Below are 16,223 nucleotides of genomic sequence, written 5' to 3'. Positions count from 1 at the left end.
TCCGTAAGGACCATGGGGAATAGCGGCTCCGCAGGAGACTGGGAGTCTCCTGCGGAGCCGCTATTCCCCATGGTCCTTACGGAGTCCCCAGCATCCACTTAGGACGTTAGAGAAAATATAGGGGTGTGGACAAATAATACCAATTCATATTACGCTGCACAGTAGTCTCCATTATTCAAATTACGCCGCACAGTAGCACCACTTACACACATTACGGCAGGCAGAGCTCCATTTTACACATTACGGCAGGCAGAGCTCCATTTTACACATTACGGCAGGCAGAGCTCCATTTTACACATTACGGCAGGCAGAGCTCCATTTTACACATTACGGCAGGCAGAGCTCCATTTTACACATTACGGTAGGCAGAGCTCCATTTTACACATTACGGCAGGCAGAGCTCCATTTTACACATTACGGCAGGCAGAGCTCCATTTTACACATTATGGCAGGCAGAGCTCCATTTTACACATTACGGCAGGCAGAGCTCCATTTTACACATTATGGCAGGCAGAGCTCCATTTTACACATTACGGCAGGCATAGTCCCCTTCTACAAATTACGGCAGGCAGAGTCCCCTTTTTCACATTATGGCAGGGAGAGCCTCCTTTTACACATTAAAGTCTGGAGGGTCGGTAAAGCAGTCGTGTACCCACAGAGTAGGGAAAGTGCAGGAGATAAGCAGTACTTACCAGTGTAGCAGGGATCTAGATGGGGGCAGAGGGGTCCTTTCTTGACGGCTCTTGTCAGATGTTTTTTGGTCAGGAGGTGGGTGGGGGAACCAGCAGGCTCGTGGATAGGGTTTGCTTCTGGCCCAGTCCTCTCGTCCAGGACCCACCCTGTCGTATATGGACTCACACTTGTGCAATCCTGATTAAGGATGTTGCAATTTAATTTGGGGGAATTCATGTAAAATATGGGGCAGCGGGAAACTCCACCGTGAACTGAGTCTCCCGCAGAAGGTGGGAGGGTAGCCAACTATGGCCCAGCTGTACACACATATATACACACACTGTTCATACATACATACATACATACATATACACTGTACATACATATACACTATACACACATACATATACATTGTACATACATATACACTATACACACACTGTACACACATACATACAGACACTGTACACACATACACCATGTACATACACATATACACATACATATACACTGTACATACATAAACACTATACACACACATACATATACACTGTACATACTGTATACACATACAAATACACTGTACACACATACATATACACTGTACATACTGTATACACATACAAATACACTGTACACACATACATATACACTGTACAAACACATACATACATACATACATATATACATAATGAACACACATACATATACACTGTACATACATAGACAATGTACCTACATACACATATATACAGTACTCTGTACATACATACAATACATATACATTGTACATCCATAGGTACATACACACACACTGTACACACATACATATACACTGTACATACATAGACAATGTACTTACATACATGTACAGTACTCTGTACATACATACACACTGTACACACACATACATACACACTGTACACACATACAGATATACATTGTACACACAAACATACAAACTGTACGTACGTACGTACGTACGTACGTACGTACGTACATACATACATACACACTGTACATACATACATACATGCACACTGTACACACCTACATATACACTGTCTGTACATATACATAGACAATGTACTTACATACACACATATACAGTACTCTGTACATACATACATAAATAAATAAATACATACATAGCACCATGCAGCAGCAGGCATCATGCACATGGCCACTCTCTCCTCCCTGCCTCTTCCCCACGGAGCCCCAAGCACATCAGCCTGACACTGACTGACTGAGCCCAGTAGGACATCGCCACTCTCTCCTCCCTGCCTCTTCCCCACGGAGCCCCGAGCACATCAGCCTGACACTGACTGACTGAGCCCAGTAGGACAAATATCAGCTTACCCTGGGCACCAATCAGCGGGGGAACTCCAGGACCTGCAGCCAGCAGAGGGAGTGAGGGACAACCATAACTATCCCCGGGAACACACAGCACTGACAGCAGCACTATCGCCGACCACCTGATGCTGCCTTGCAAACAGCTTACTGAAGCTGGGAGTCCCGCTGGTAACATCCGTTTCAGTGAGTGCCGGCAAAGAGAGATGGCAGCGGCTGCGCCCTCAGCGCATTTGCGCTGTGTGCGGCGCACCGCTGGCCCATAGGTAGTTACGGCCCTGATTGTGTACCCTCAAAAGTTCACTATCAAAACTGGACTCATCTAATCCTTGTTTCATGGTTAATTGTATGGGAACACCGGATTGAACTATCCTGGTCTTGAAGGGATTATTTAATTAAGATCACCCACCTTTATATGTTGGCATTATGAATGACGAAAAAATATACCACACCGAATGAGTTAGTTATACTCGGCTGAAATAGTGAAATAGTGCATATCACCACAATGTTGCTTTTTAATATTAGTGTTTGTGAATATATATTTTGGAGGTATGCCATGAAAGATGTTAACAGGCGGATCAGTTGATCCAAACGCAGGGCCAACAAGAGAGCTATATAGCCCAGATACTACAGAGTGTGAGGACGAGGATACGCCTGTAGAAATCCAGAGTCTTCTGCAAAAACTGTGCACTGCTACCAAAGGAGGCGTGGTTACACTTCCCTGTGGCCCCCCTTCCCCCTACCTAACCGGCACGTCTGACCAGATAGAGGTTTTATAAGGTAGGAGCATTTCTGTGCCTACTGCAGGCTATAATAAAAAACTACAGGTTTAATATACAGTATATTTGGAGCACCGCAGAAGCACTTGCACTGACTGCCTATGGCATTGAATTACAAATCTACTTGATTGGTAAGACTTCACAGAATAAGACTATATGAAGCATTTGCTGATTATAAATGCATAATTTTTTGGTAGAAGGCAATGTTGGAACAGCTGCTTTATGTGACACATAGCAGGGGCAGAGGCAGGATTTGTACTGGGAGGTTTCAGCATATATGTATACTCATACAGTATATATACTCATACACTGTTTATCTATTTGGGATATAAAATTACCACCCAAATGCCTCTCACACATAGACACATTTTCTAATGCATTGTGTAAAGTAAAGGTGTATTCCCAATTTGGGCTTCAAATTGCCCCCTTGGACTACAGATTGCCCATACACATAAAGACTCACACAAACATATACACATACACCCACAAACACGGACTGATGACTATCTACACCCCTCATCCCCCCCACACACACACTCAGACTGCCCCCACTCACACACACAGACACTTGGATTGCCGACTGCTACCTTCCCAAACACACACACACACACACACACACACACACACACACACTGACTAATCACACTATGAGATTGTAGAGGAGGCGGAGACTGGGACTCTGCAAATGCAGGGGAGGAGCTTCTGAAAATAGACATGCATAGCAGCTCCCCTCTTGGCCACCTTCCTGCATCCGGTGCACATCGAGATCTGTCTTAAGATCAGAGCGCTCTGAGGAGCTGCCGCTCCTGTGCGGTAGCTCCATTTTCCAGGAGAAAAGTTGTCTTCATGTTTAAAAAAAAGTTTTGATCCATCAGGGGGGTTTCTGGGTACCAAGAACACCCCTGTGTGTACTACAGTATCTTAGTTCAACTCATATGTACCTGACACCTGAGTTTAATCACAACATGAGCTAAACATAATGCTACAACCAAATTCGAGAGGCCAAAAGAAACTGCATATTTTGGGGATGATGAAAAGTTGATCACAAATGGCCATAAATTGGTATAAAAAAGAATAGAGCACACAAAAAGCCTTGCTAGTGCTGACAACCATTAGCATCTACAATTTGCAAATGGCCCTAACCAGACACAACCAATACGGCTTTATTCAGTCCTATACAAGACTTCTCTCTGTTCTGTATGTGCTAGCATTTACCCAGCCTACATAAGAATGCCACTTGTAACAGCGTTCCGACTCTGATAGGTGTGTTCCCCAAGAGAGCATATGCATATGCTTGCATTCCGGATATGTACAATGCAATTTAGATTAGATCAGGCTAAGTCAACTGGAGCAGTACTCACTCTGCATCAACCCTTTTGTCTTCTAGCCTTTAGTCAATTAACCCTTTAGTCTCCTCTATCTGCATACAGTACTCTTCCCGCAGTGAGTACAGATCTACAGTACTTACCCAACAGCAAAGGATCCCTAGAAATTGCTTTCAAATGTAATTAGGCCTGCCGTCACCTGTTTGCCTCAAACAAATAAATTACTGGTTTCATAAAGGAAACAGCAACAAAAGGTGAAAAAGCAACAAAAATGTGTCTGAGTGATATGAAAGCAATTACATATAGCTGATTGAATGCATCATCTTAAACAGGTCACTCCACTACAAGCCAAATTTATAGAATAAAAATCCAATATTAACTTAACCTTCATATTTTATTATATTCTCATAACAATGACAATATATAATACCAAGCAGTGAGAATATTTCCAAAAATTATGGAACAGCTGGTCACTTTCTGTGTTATTATCAAATTCAGGCAGCTGTTAAAAAAATCCCCAAGGCCTCAAAGTACTTTTCTCGGTAATGTGTGTTCTTATAAGAGAACCCATCAAACGAACCACACAGGCTAATGCACACATAGAAATGACATATTGTCACTTCCACCAGTTGCTACGCACATTAAAAATCCGTATTAAACTTCAATTATTACAACACTATAACATAATCCAATATCACAAGACATAATTTGAGCCATTTCTGCTATAATTATTACACATGACTTTTAGGCCAATGTGTGTATTTATTATAGCAATTTCGCAGAACGGGAATCCGAGTATTTGTCTTTCAGCTCAGATTGAAAAAGGTCGTATTCTGCACTCATATTGAAGAACATACACCCCGCACTGAGGTTTTCCTACAAAAAGTATTTGTTTATGCATTTTAGCATATCACTGTATTAGATACATTGGGGGGAATTCAATTGTTTGAAAAGTCGGTTGGGTGTCTGTTTTTTCCTGTCTACTAGATAGGAAAAACAGACACCCAACTGACTTTTCAAACAATTGAATACCCCCCATTGTTTTTATTTGATGTTACTGTTTATAAATACTTTGGATTTGTTTTCAAATGAATGAGATTTCTGTTTGTAGATGATACTTTGAATAGCTCTGTCCCATGAGCGACCAGCATTATACCAGGAAATGTCTGTACCCATTAAAAAACGATGCACCCTTAAGTTTGTACCCACCTCAATGTCTGTGCCATCTTCAGTCAGTATCCATCATATATAAATGCCTGGATAATGGTGTTATGAAACATTATTACGTTTGTAAGTTAAGGCACATTTTTATTTTGGGACATCATTTCCCAATATGAAAAATAGAATAGATTTTGACAGGTGTTCCTAAATTTTTTCAGTTCACCCTAGGCCCTCAGTATTTTTTTTTTTCTCATGCTGCTCTTATGCCATGGGGACAATGACTTTAGCATTGAGGATCCCAGATGGGGATTGAGGGCAATGGAAGTTATACATACAAAGAGGTGACAGAGAGGCACACATGCGGAGATAAAGACAAAAGTGCACATTCAAAATTGGAGACAGAAAGACTAACGTAGAGGGCAGATGCAGGGAGGGAACAGAGACATATACAGAGCATGTGTCAAATATGGGAGGGGTGGACTCAGGCGTAGGTTCATCCCAGTCACCCGGATGCAAGTTGGAGTTTGGCGCCCCCCACACACACCACCTTAAATAAAAAAAGGGAAAACAAATATGGTGTGTATCTATATATATAACATGTGATTTACAGAATTATATAGATATCAATCTCAGACAGTCTACAGGGACCAGAGCCCGCAGTGAATTGGCAGGGTTCCAGCCACACTGCGTAACAGCGGCCGGTGGCCAGGAACAGACTCACGAGATTCAGCCATCTGCAGCATGCAGAATCATGCATTATATTCACCGTCAGGTCCCATCTCACAGTCCAGCAGCAGCGACCGGTGCTCCATAGCTTGCTGCAGTGCAGGCTGAGTGGTACCACGTGGGAGCCGTCCTGTCCCCTATTGCAAGTGTTAGCAAGGCTCGTGGGACAGAGCTGATTAGCTGATTAAATCTGCAGCAGCAGCAGAGCTCCGTTGGAAGAGCAGCGGTCACACTTGGATCCTGCTGTGAACCACACAGGAGCTGCTGTATGCAGGGCCGGATTAAGCCCTAGGGGGGCCCAGGGCACCGAAGACAGGAGGGCCCCCCACTCCCCTCCCCCCCCCCACCAACCACCAGCACCCCCGGATACACGCGCTGCTCACCTCCACTGGTCTCAGGCAGGGAGAGAAGACACCAGGCTGCCAGGGCAGGAGGGATCCATGCTGCCGGGGGAGGAGTGCCGCTGTGCATGCGGCTTCCTCCCTCCTCCTCTCAGGCAGCATGGTCAGGGACTGAGTCAAGCAATCTCCAGCCTCCGCTGCCAGCAGCATCTCTCCTGGCAGCAGTAAAGGCTGGAGATTGCTTGACTCAGTCCCTGACCTTGCTGCCTGAGAGGAGGCGGGAGGAAGCCGCATGCACAGCCGCACTCCTCCCCTAGCAGCATGGATCCCTCCTGCTTCGGCAACCTGAAGAAAGGCAGAAGAGCGGTGCAGAGCTGCGGCCAGGGGCCCCTTAAAACAGGGGGCCCAGGGTACTGACCCCCTGGGCACCCCCCTTAATCCGGCTCTGGCTGTACGTGCAGGTGCCTCTTCAGGGCTTGGAACCCAGCAGCAAGCGTCTCCAATGCCTCTGGGAGTTACGACCCAAGGTGGACTAGAGTCAGGGGTGGGCAGGGGAGGAGAGAGGACACAACTTACATTGATTTCTTCTGGTAGCTCCAGATACTGTGCAAGAACATCCTTCACATTGGTGTATTTCACTTAGTTGTGAGCAGAGATAATTATCTACGAGAATGTCTTGGCACAGTATTGATGCTCATTAACTTTTTCTCAATTTGCTGTGCAGTAAGAAGAGAATGGAAAAGAAAATTGAGGAGGGCCTGGACAGTAGACATATACATGTAGTGCAGCATGTATAAGTGACCACATGCCGCATCTCTAAAACTGACAGGCCGAGCATGGACCAGCCTATAAACATACTGGCACAAATTATTTGATTTGGGTCTGGACCACCAGCAGCCTGTGAGAGTGCACTGTGACAGTTTAGGAACCAGTGTTTAATAGCCTTACTACATTTGTTCTTAAGCAGGAACTGTATATATATATATATATATATATATATATATAATTCCAAATTAAGGGAGCACTCACCAGTCTTCAAGTAGAAAACGGTAATTTATTCAGACCATCAGCATATATGCTGATGGTCTGAATAAATTACCTTTTTCTACTTGAAGACTGGTGAGTGCTCCCTTAATTTGGAATTGTATTGGAGTGGGATTTTTTTCTCTCTCATTGGATGTCACCCCAGCACTTTCTTCATATGCAAACGTGAGTGTGGACCCTCTATGTTTATATATATATATATATATATGTAGATATATACTAGGGATTCGGCGACCAATGGTGTATCTTGTGGAATATACTTAGAAGACAACCTAGCTAATTTTCATAAAATATATATACATAAACTAGAGTGATACTTTTGTGCGGATTAAAAGGTAATTGACATGTTTATTTAACATACATTTTAACAGTAGCAATAAAAAATATATGAGGTAACAAATTGTTGTGTCACTGTATACAGACAGTTTTCACAAAAAAGGGGAAAATTTTGCTTAAAAGGTTATATCATAAAAAATAGTAAAGTGCATGCGGATAGTAAGAAAAAAAGTTGATAAAAGGTAAAACATACAGGCAGTATATATGTAAGCCTATATCATAAAATTTGTAAAAATAGTAAGAGCAATTTTAAAAGAGTAGAGGCTTATCTCATTATGGAGGACCAAGGCAAGGCTACCCAATGCGTTTCGTCAATCTGACTTCATCAAGGGGTGAAGTCAGATTGACGAAACGCGTTGGGTAGCCTTGCCTTGGTCCTCCATAATGAGATAAGCCTCTACTCTTTTAAAATTGCTCTTACTATTTTTACAAATTTTATGATATAGGATTACATATATACTGTATGTTTTACCTTTTATCAACTTTTTTTCTTACTATCCGCATGCATGTGGCGCCGTACTTTCAGTATTCTTTTATATATATATATATATATATATACATACACAGTATATTTATCCTGATGATGGGTTTGTATAATCCCGAAACATTGACAAGGATTGTCTGTGATTTTTATTAACAAGTCCAGAGGCATCTACTGTGGATCCTGTAGGTATTATTATATTATATAGGTGTGCACCACGGCTGTTGGTCTTTGCTCCTGAAGAGAGTACCTATATATACATACATACATACATACAATACTGTGCAAAGGTTTCAATCAGGTGTAGAAAAAATGCTGCAAAGTAAGAATACTTTTAAAAGTAGAAGTGTGAGTTTATTTTTAGCAATTTTTAGCAATTAACAAAATGCAAAGTGAATGAGCAGAAGAGAAATCTAAATTAAATCAATAAATTCAGGTACTTATCCATCATGCAATATCATCAGAGAGGCATCGGATAGGCTCCAAATTTATTCTGCAGCAGAATAACAACAACACCAAACATACAGCCAATGTCATTAAGAACTATTGTATTTTCAGCATAAAGAAGAACAAGGAGTCCTGGAAGTGCTGATATGACCCCCACAGAGCCCTGATCTCAAGATCATCGGGTCTGTCTGGGATTACATGAAGAGACAGGGATTTGAGCACGCCTACATCCACAGACGCTCTGTAGTTAGTTCTCCAAGATGTTTGGAACAACTTACCTGCTGAGTTCCTTCACAGACAGTGTGCAAGTGTACCTAGAATTTGTGTTGTTGTTAAGGCAAAGGGTGGCCACACCTAATATTAATTTGATTTAGATTTATCTTCTGTTCATTCACTTTGCATATTGTTAATTGATAACAATAAACACTTCTATTTTGTGTGTAGGCAGTCTCTTCAGGAACTCCACAGGAGGTGGAGGTATATATATTAATTGTTAGTGGTATATATATTAATTGTTCTCTATCCACCAGCCAAGGGGATTTGGGTCATAATATTGAACTTTCTTTCCATTATTTTGTGGACCATTGGTGTGGTTTCTATCTCAATCATTGGTCCATTACAGATAGTTCCACCTAGTTTCTGGCTGTACATTGGGGGTAATTCAGACTGGACCACTGCAGCGGCAGCGATCGCAGTCTAAATTACTTTGTGGAGTGCGCATGCGCAGCGGCCGCACTGCGTGTGCGCACCCCGGGAGCCCAGTGAGATGCTATCAGCATCTCACTGGCTGCGATCGCCACTGCCTGATGGCAGACAGAGGCGGTTGCGGGGCGGGAAGGGGTGAGCCAACGACGATAAAACACCATTGGTAGGGCGCGGTACAGACAACAGAGGCGTGTCCGGACCGTTGGGGGGGGGGGCGGGCCGCTGCGGCTGTGTAACGTCACGCAGCCACTGAGACCCGGACGCGGTGATTAGCCCACATCAGCGAGCAGAAGCTGCACTGGCTGGGAGCTACTCGTCAGGTACAAAAGCATCGCCGCTGTGCGATGATTTTGTACCTGTGCGGGGAGGGTAGGGACTGACATGCGGGGCGGACTAGCCCCATGCTGGGCATCCCCCCGCATGTCAGAGTAAATGATCGTAGATATGCTAAATTTAGCACATCTACGATCAACTCTGAATTACCCCTGAATTAGCCCTGTGCTCAATTCCGCAAATTCTCAATTTTCCAAGAGGGCACTTAACAAAGCTTAAACAATACTTAGAAATTGTACTTTTCATTTGAAAACTGAAACCAAAGCAAAGCAACCATCCAGTAAATTCGAGTTAAAATTAGAGATGAGCGGGTTCGGTTTCTCTGAATCCGAACCCGCCAGAACTTCATGTTTTTTTTCACGGGTCCGAGCGACTCGGATCTTCCCGCCTTGCTCGGTTAACCCGAGCGCGCCCGAACGTCATCATGACGCTGTCGGATTCTCGCGAGGCTCGGATTCTATCGCGAGACTCGGATTCTATATAAGGAGCCGCGCGTCGCCGCCATTTTCACACGTGCATTGAGATTGATAGGGAGAGGACGTGGCTGGCGTCCTCTCCGTTTAGAATAGATTAGAGAGACACTTGATTTACTAATTTTGGGGAGCATTAGGAGTACTCAGTACAGTGCAGAGTTTTGCTGATAGTGACCACCAGTTTTATTTATAATCCGTTCTCTGCCTGAAAAAAGCGATACACAGCACACAGTGACTCAGTCACATACCATATCTGTGTGCACTGCTCAGGCTCAGGCCAGTGTGCTGCATCATCTATTATCTATATATAATATTATATATATCTGTCTGACTGCTCAGCTCACACAGCTTATAATTGTGGGGGAGACTGGGGAGCACTACTGCAGTGCCAGTTATAGGTTATAGCAGGAGCCAGGAGTACATAATATATTATATAGTGAGTGACCACCAGACACACAGTGCAGTTTATTTAATATATCCGTTCTCTGCCTGAAAAAAGCGATACACACAGTGACTCAGTCAGTCACATACCATATCTGTGTGCACTGCTCAGGCTCAGGCCAGTGTGCTGCATCATCTATATATATTATATATCTGTCTGACTGCTCAGCTCACACAGCTTATAATTGTGGGGGAGACTGGGGAGCACTACTGCAGTGCCAGTTATAGGTTATAGCAGGAGCCAGGAGTACATAATATTATATTAAAACAGTGCACACTTTTGCTGCAGGAGTGCCACTGCCAGTGTGACTAGTGACCAGTGACCTGACCACCAGTATATATAATATTAGTAGTAGTATACTATCTCTTTATCAACCAGTCTATATTAGCAGCAGACACAGTACAGTGCGGTAGTTCACGGCTGTGGCTACCTCTGTGTCGGCACTCGGCAGCCCGTCCATAATTGTATATACCACCTAACCGTGGTTTTTTTTTCTTTCTTTATACATACATACTAGTTACGAGTATACTATCTCTTTATCAACCAGTCTATATTAGCAGCAGACACAGTACAGTGCGGTAGTTCACGGCTGTGGCTACCTCTGTGTCGGCACTCGGCAGCCCGTCCATAATTGTATATACCACCTAACCGTGTTTTTTTTTTCTTTCTTTATACATACATACTAGTTACGAGTATACTATCTCTTTATCAACCAGTCTATATATTAGCAGCAGACACAGTACAGTGCGGTAGTTCACGGCTGTGGCTACCTCTCTGTCGGCACTCGGCAGCCCGTCCATAATTGTATATACCACCTAACCGTGGGTTTTTTTTCTTTCTTTATACATACATACTAGTTACGAGTATACTATCTCTTTATCAACCAGTCTATATATTAGCAGCAGACACAGTACAGTGCGGTAGTTCACGGCTGTGGCTACCTCTGTGTCGGCACTCGGCAGCCCGTCCATAATTGTATATACCACCTAACCGTGGTTTTTTTTTCTTTCTTTATACATACATACTAGTTACGAGTATACTATCTCTTTATCAACCAGTCTATATATTAGCAGCAGACACAGTACAGTGCGGTAGTTCACGGCTGTGGCTACCTCTGTGTCGGCACTCGGCAGCCCGTCCATAATTGTATATACCACCTAACCGTGGTTTTTTTTTCTTTCTTTATACATACATACTAGTTACGAGTATACTATCTCTTTATCAACCAGTCTATATATTAGCAGCAGACACAGTACAGTGCGGTAGTTCACGGCTGTGGCTACCTCTGTGTCGGCACTCGGCAGCCCGTCCATAATTGTATATACCACCTAACCGTGGTTTTTTTTTCTTTCTTTATACATACATACTAGTTACGAGTATACTATCTCTTTATCAACCAGTCTATATATTAGCAGCAGACACAGTACAGTGCGGTAGTTCACGGCTGTGGCTACCTCTGTGTCGGCACTCGGCAGCCCGTCCATAATTGTATACTAGTATCCAATCCATCCATCTCCATTTTTTACCTGAGGTGCCTTTTAGTTGTGCCTATTAAAATATGGAGAACAAAAATGTTGAGGTTCCAAAATTAGGGAAAGATCAAGATCCACTTCCACCTCGTGCTGAAGCTGCTGCCACTAGTCATGGCCGAGACGATGAAATGCCAGCAACGTCGTCTGCCAAGGCCGATGCCCAATGGCATAGTACAGAGCATGTCAAAACCAAAACACCAAATATCAGTAAAAAAAGGACTCCAAAACCTAAAATAAAATTGTCGGAGGAGAAGCGTAAACTTGCCAATATGCCATTTACCACACGGAGTGGCAAGGAACGGCTGAGGCCCTGGCCTATGTTCATGGCTAGTGGTTCAGCTTCACATGAGGATGGAAGCACTCAGCCTCTCGCTAGAAAACTGAAAAGACTCAAGCTGGCAAAAGCACCGCAAAGAACTGTGCGTTCTTTGAAATCCCAAATCCACAAGGAGAGTCCAATTGTGTCGGTTGCGATGCCTGACCTTCCCAACACTGGACGTGAAGAGCATGCGCCTTTCACCATTTGCACGCCCCCTGCAAGTGCTGGAAGGAGCACCCGCAGTCCAGTTCCTGATAGTCAGATTGAAGATGTCAGTGTTGAAGTACACCAGGATGAGGAGGATATGGGTGTTGCTGGCGCTGGGGAGGAAATTGACCAGGAGGATTCTGATGGTGAGGTGGTTTGTTTAAGTCAGGCACCCGGGGAGACACCTGTTGTCCGTGGGAGGAATATGGCCGTTGACATGCCAGGTGAAAATACCAAAAAAATCAGCTCTTCGGTGTGGAGGTATTTCACCAGAAATGCGGACAACAGGTGTCAAGCCGTGTGTTCCCTTTGTCAAGCTGTAATAAGTAGGGGTAAGGACGTTAACCACCTCGGAACATCCTCCCTTATACGTCACCTGCAGCGCATTCATAATAAGTCAGTGACAAGTTCAAAAACTTTGGGTGACAGCGGAAGCAGTCCACTGACCAGTAAATCCCTTCCTCTTGTAACCAAGCTCACGCAAACCACCCCACCAACTCCCTCAGTGTCAATTTCCTCCTTCCCCAGGAATGCCAATAGTCCTGCAGGCCATGTCACTGGCAATTCTGACGAGTCCTCTCCTGCCTGGGATTCCTCCGATGCATCCTTGCGTGTAACGCCTACTGCTGCTGGCGCTGCTGTTGTTGCCGCTGGGAGTCGATGGTCATCCCAGAGGGGAAGTCGTAAGCCCACTTGTACTACTTCCAGTAAGCAATTGACTGTTCAACAGTCCTTTGCGAGGAAGATGAAATATCACAGCAGTCATCCTACTGCAAAGCGGATAACTGAGTCCTTGACAACTATGTTGGTGTTAGACGTGCGTCCGGTATCCGCCGTTAGTTCACAGGGAACTAGACAATTTATTGAGGCAGTGTGCCCCCGTTACCAAATACCATCTAGGTTCCACTTCTCTAGGCAGGCGATACCGAGAATGTACACGGACGTCAGAAAAAGACTCATTAGTGTCCTAAAAAATGCAGTTGTACCCAATGTCCACTTAACCACGGACATGTGGACAAGTGGAGCAGGGCAGGGTCAGGACTATATGACTGTGACAGCCCACTGGGTAGATGTATGGACTCCCGCCGCAAGAACAGCAGCGGCGGCACCAGTAGCAGCATCTCGCAAACGCCAACTCTTTCCTAGGCAGGCTACGCTTTGTATCACCGCTTTCCAGAATACGCACACAGCTGAAAACCTCTTACGGCAACTGAGGAAGATCATCGCGGAATGGCTTACCCCAATTGGACTCTCCTGTGGATTTGTGGCATCGGACAACGCCAGCAATATTGTGTGTGCATTAAATATGGGCAAATTCCAGCACGTCCCATGTTTTGCACATACCTTGAATTTGGTGGTGCAGAATTTTTTAAAAAACGACAGGGGCGTGCAAGAGATGCTGTCGGTGGCCAGAAGAATTGCGGGACACTTTCGGCGTACAGGCACCACGTACAGAAGACTGGAGCACCACCAAAAACTACTGAACCTGCCCTGCCATCATCTGAAGCAAGAAGTGGTAACGAGGTGGAATTCAACCCTCTATATGCTTCAGAGGTTGGAGGAGCAGCAAAAGGCCATTCAAGCCTATACAATTGAGCACGATATAGTAGGTGGAATGCACCTGTCTCAAGTGCAGTGGAGAATGATTTCAACGTTGTGCAAGGTTCTGATGCCCTTTGAACTTGCCACACGTGAAGTCAGTTCAGACACTGCCAGCCTGAGTCAGGTCATTCCCCTCATCAGGCTTTTGCAGAAGAAGCTGGAGGCATTGAAGAAGGAGCTAAAAGGGAGCGATTCCGCTAGGCATGTGGGACTTGTGGATGCAGCCCTTAATTCGCTTAACAAGGATTCACGGGTGGTCAATCTGTTGAAATCAGAGCACTACATTTTGGCCACCGTGCTCGATCCTAGATTTAAAGCCTACCTTGGATCTCTCTTTCCGGCAGACACAGGTCTGCTGGGGTTGAAAGACCTGCTGGTGACAAAATTGTCAAGTCAAGCGGAACGCGACCTGTCAACATCTCCTCCTTCACATTCTCCCGCAACTGGGGGTGCGAGGAAAAGGCTCAGAATTCCGAGCCCACCCGCTGGCGGTGATGCAGGGCAGTCTGGAGCGACTGCTGATGCTGACATCTGGTCCGGACTGAAGGACCTGACAACGATTACGGACATGTCGTCTACTGTCACTGCATATGATTCTCTCAACATTGATAGAATGGTGGAGGATTATATGAGTGACCGCATCCAAGTAGGCACGTCACACAGTCCGTACTTATACTGGCAGGAAAAAGAGGCAATTTGGAGGCCCTTGCACAAACTGGCTTTATTCTACCTAAGTTGCCCTCCCACAAGTGTGTACTCCGAAAGAGTGTTTAGTGCCGCCGCTCACCTTGTCAGCAATCGGCGTACGAGGTTACATCCAGAAAATGTGGAGAAGATGATGTTCATTAAAATGAATTATAATCAATTCCTCCGCGGAGACATTGACCAGCAGCAATTGCCTCCACAAAGTACACAGGGAGCTGAGATGGTGGATTCCAGTGGGGACGAATTGATAATCTGTGAGGAGGGGGATGTACACGGTGATATATCGGAGGGTGAAGATGAGGTGGACATCTTGCCTCTGTAGAGCCAGTTTGTGCAAGGAGAGATTAATTGCTTCTTTTTTGGGGGGGGTCCAAACCAACCCGTCATATCAGTCACAGTCGTGTGGCAGACCCTGTCACTGAAATGATGGGTTGGTTAAAGTGTGCATGTCCTGTTTTGTTTATACAACATAAGGGTGGGTGGGAGGGCCCAAGGACAATTCCATCTTGCACCTCTTTTTTCTTTTCTTTTTCTTTGCATCATGTGCTGATTGGGGAGGGTTTTTTGGAAGGGACATCCTGCGTGACACTGCAGTGCCACTCCTAGATGGGCCCGGTGTTTGTGTCGGCCACTAGGGTCGCTAATCTTACTCACACAGCTACCTCATTGCGCCTCTTTTTTTCTTTGCGTCATGTGCTGTTTGGGGAGGGTTTTTTGGAAGGGACATCCTGCGTGACACTGCAGTGCCACTGCTAGATGGGCCCGGTGTTTGTGTCGGCCACTAGGGTCGCTAATCTTACTCACACAGCGACCTCGGTGCAAATTTTAGGACTAAAAATAATATTGTGAGGTGTGAGGTATTCAGAATAGACTGAAAATGAGTGTAAATTATGGTTTTTGAGGTTAATAATACTTTGGGATCAAAATGACCCCCAAATTCTATGATTTAAGCTGTTTTTTAGTGTTTTTTGAAAAAAACACCCGAATCCAAAACACACCCGAATCCGACAAAAAAAATTCGGTGAGGTTTTGCCAAAACGCGTTCGAACCCAAAACACGGCCGCGGAACCGAACCCAAAACCAAAACACAAAACCCGAAAAATTTCAGGCGCTCATCTCTAGTTAAAATAAGTTTTTTAAACTGTAAATAATATCACTAAATAACACTATATTAGCAAAATATTTATGTAATATATATCTTGTAGAATTGTAAATATATAATTATATTTGACATGTATTCATA

At 44.5% G+C, this 16,223-nt stretch overlaps 1 long non-coding RNA gene across 3 annotated transcripts in view; it reads right to left on the bottom strand.

Annotated features, from left to right (window-relative positions):
• The window catches only part of LOC134943447 (uncharacterized), a 31,917-nt gene extending 29,709 nt beyond the window's left edge, over positions 1–2,208 (bottom strand). The window contains exons 1-2 of one of the 3 annotated variants that reach the window (XR_010181542.1): positions 2,032–2,208; positions 693–870 (exon numbers count right to left, since the gene is read on the bottom strand). This is a non-coding gene — a long non-coding RNA (uncharacterized LOC134943447). Of the gene's footprint in view, positions 1–692; positions 1,571–2,031 lie in introns of those variants that run through there. The other 2 variants (XR_010181540.1, XR_010181541.1) reach the window with 2 other exon arrangements.
• Between the last annotated feature and the right edge of the window lie 14,015 nt (positions 2,209–16,223).

This window comes from Pseudophryne corroboree, chromosome 7 (genome assembly GCF_028390025.1).
Source record: "Pseudophryne corroboree isolate aPseCor3 chromosome 7, aPseCor3.hap2, whole genome shotgun sequence".
In the NCBI taxonomy this organism is placed as follows: domain Eukaryota; kingdom Metazoa; phylum Chordata; class Amphibia; order Anura; family Myobatrachidae; genus Pseudophryne; species Pseudophryne corroboree.
The sequence above is the reverse complement of the archived record's forward strand: the minus strand, read 5'-3'. Positions and strand labels throughout refer to the sequence as shown.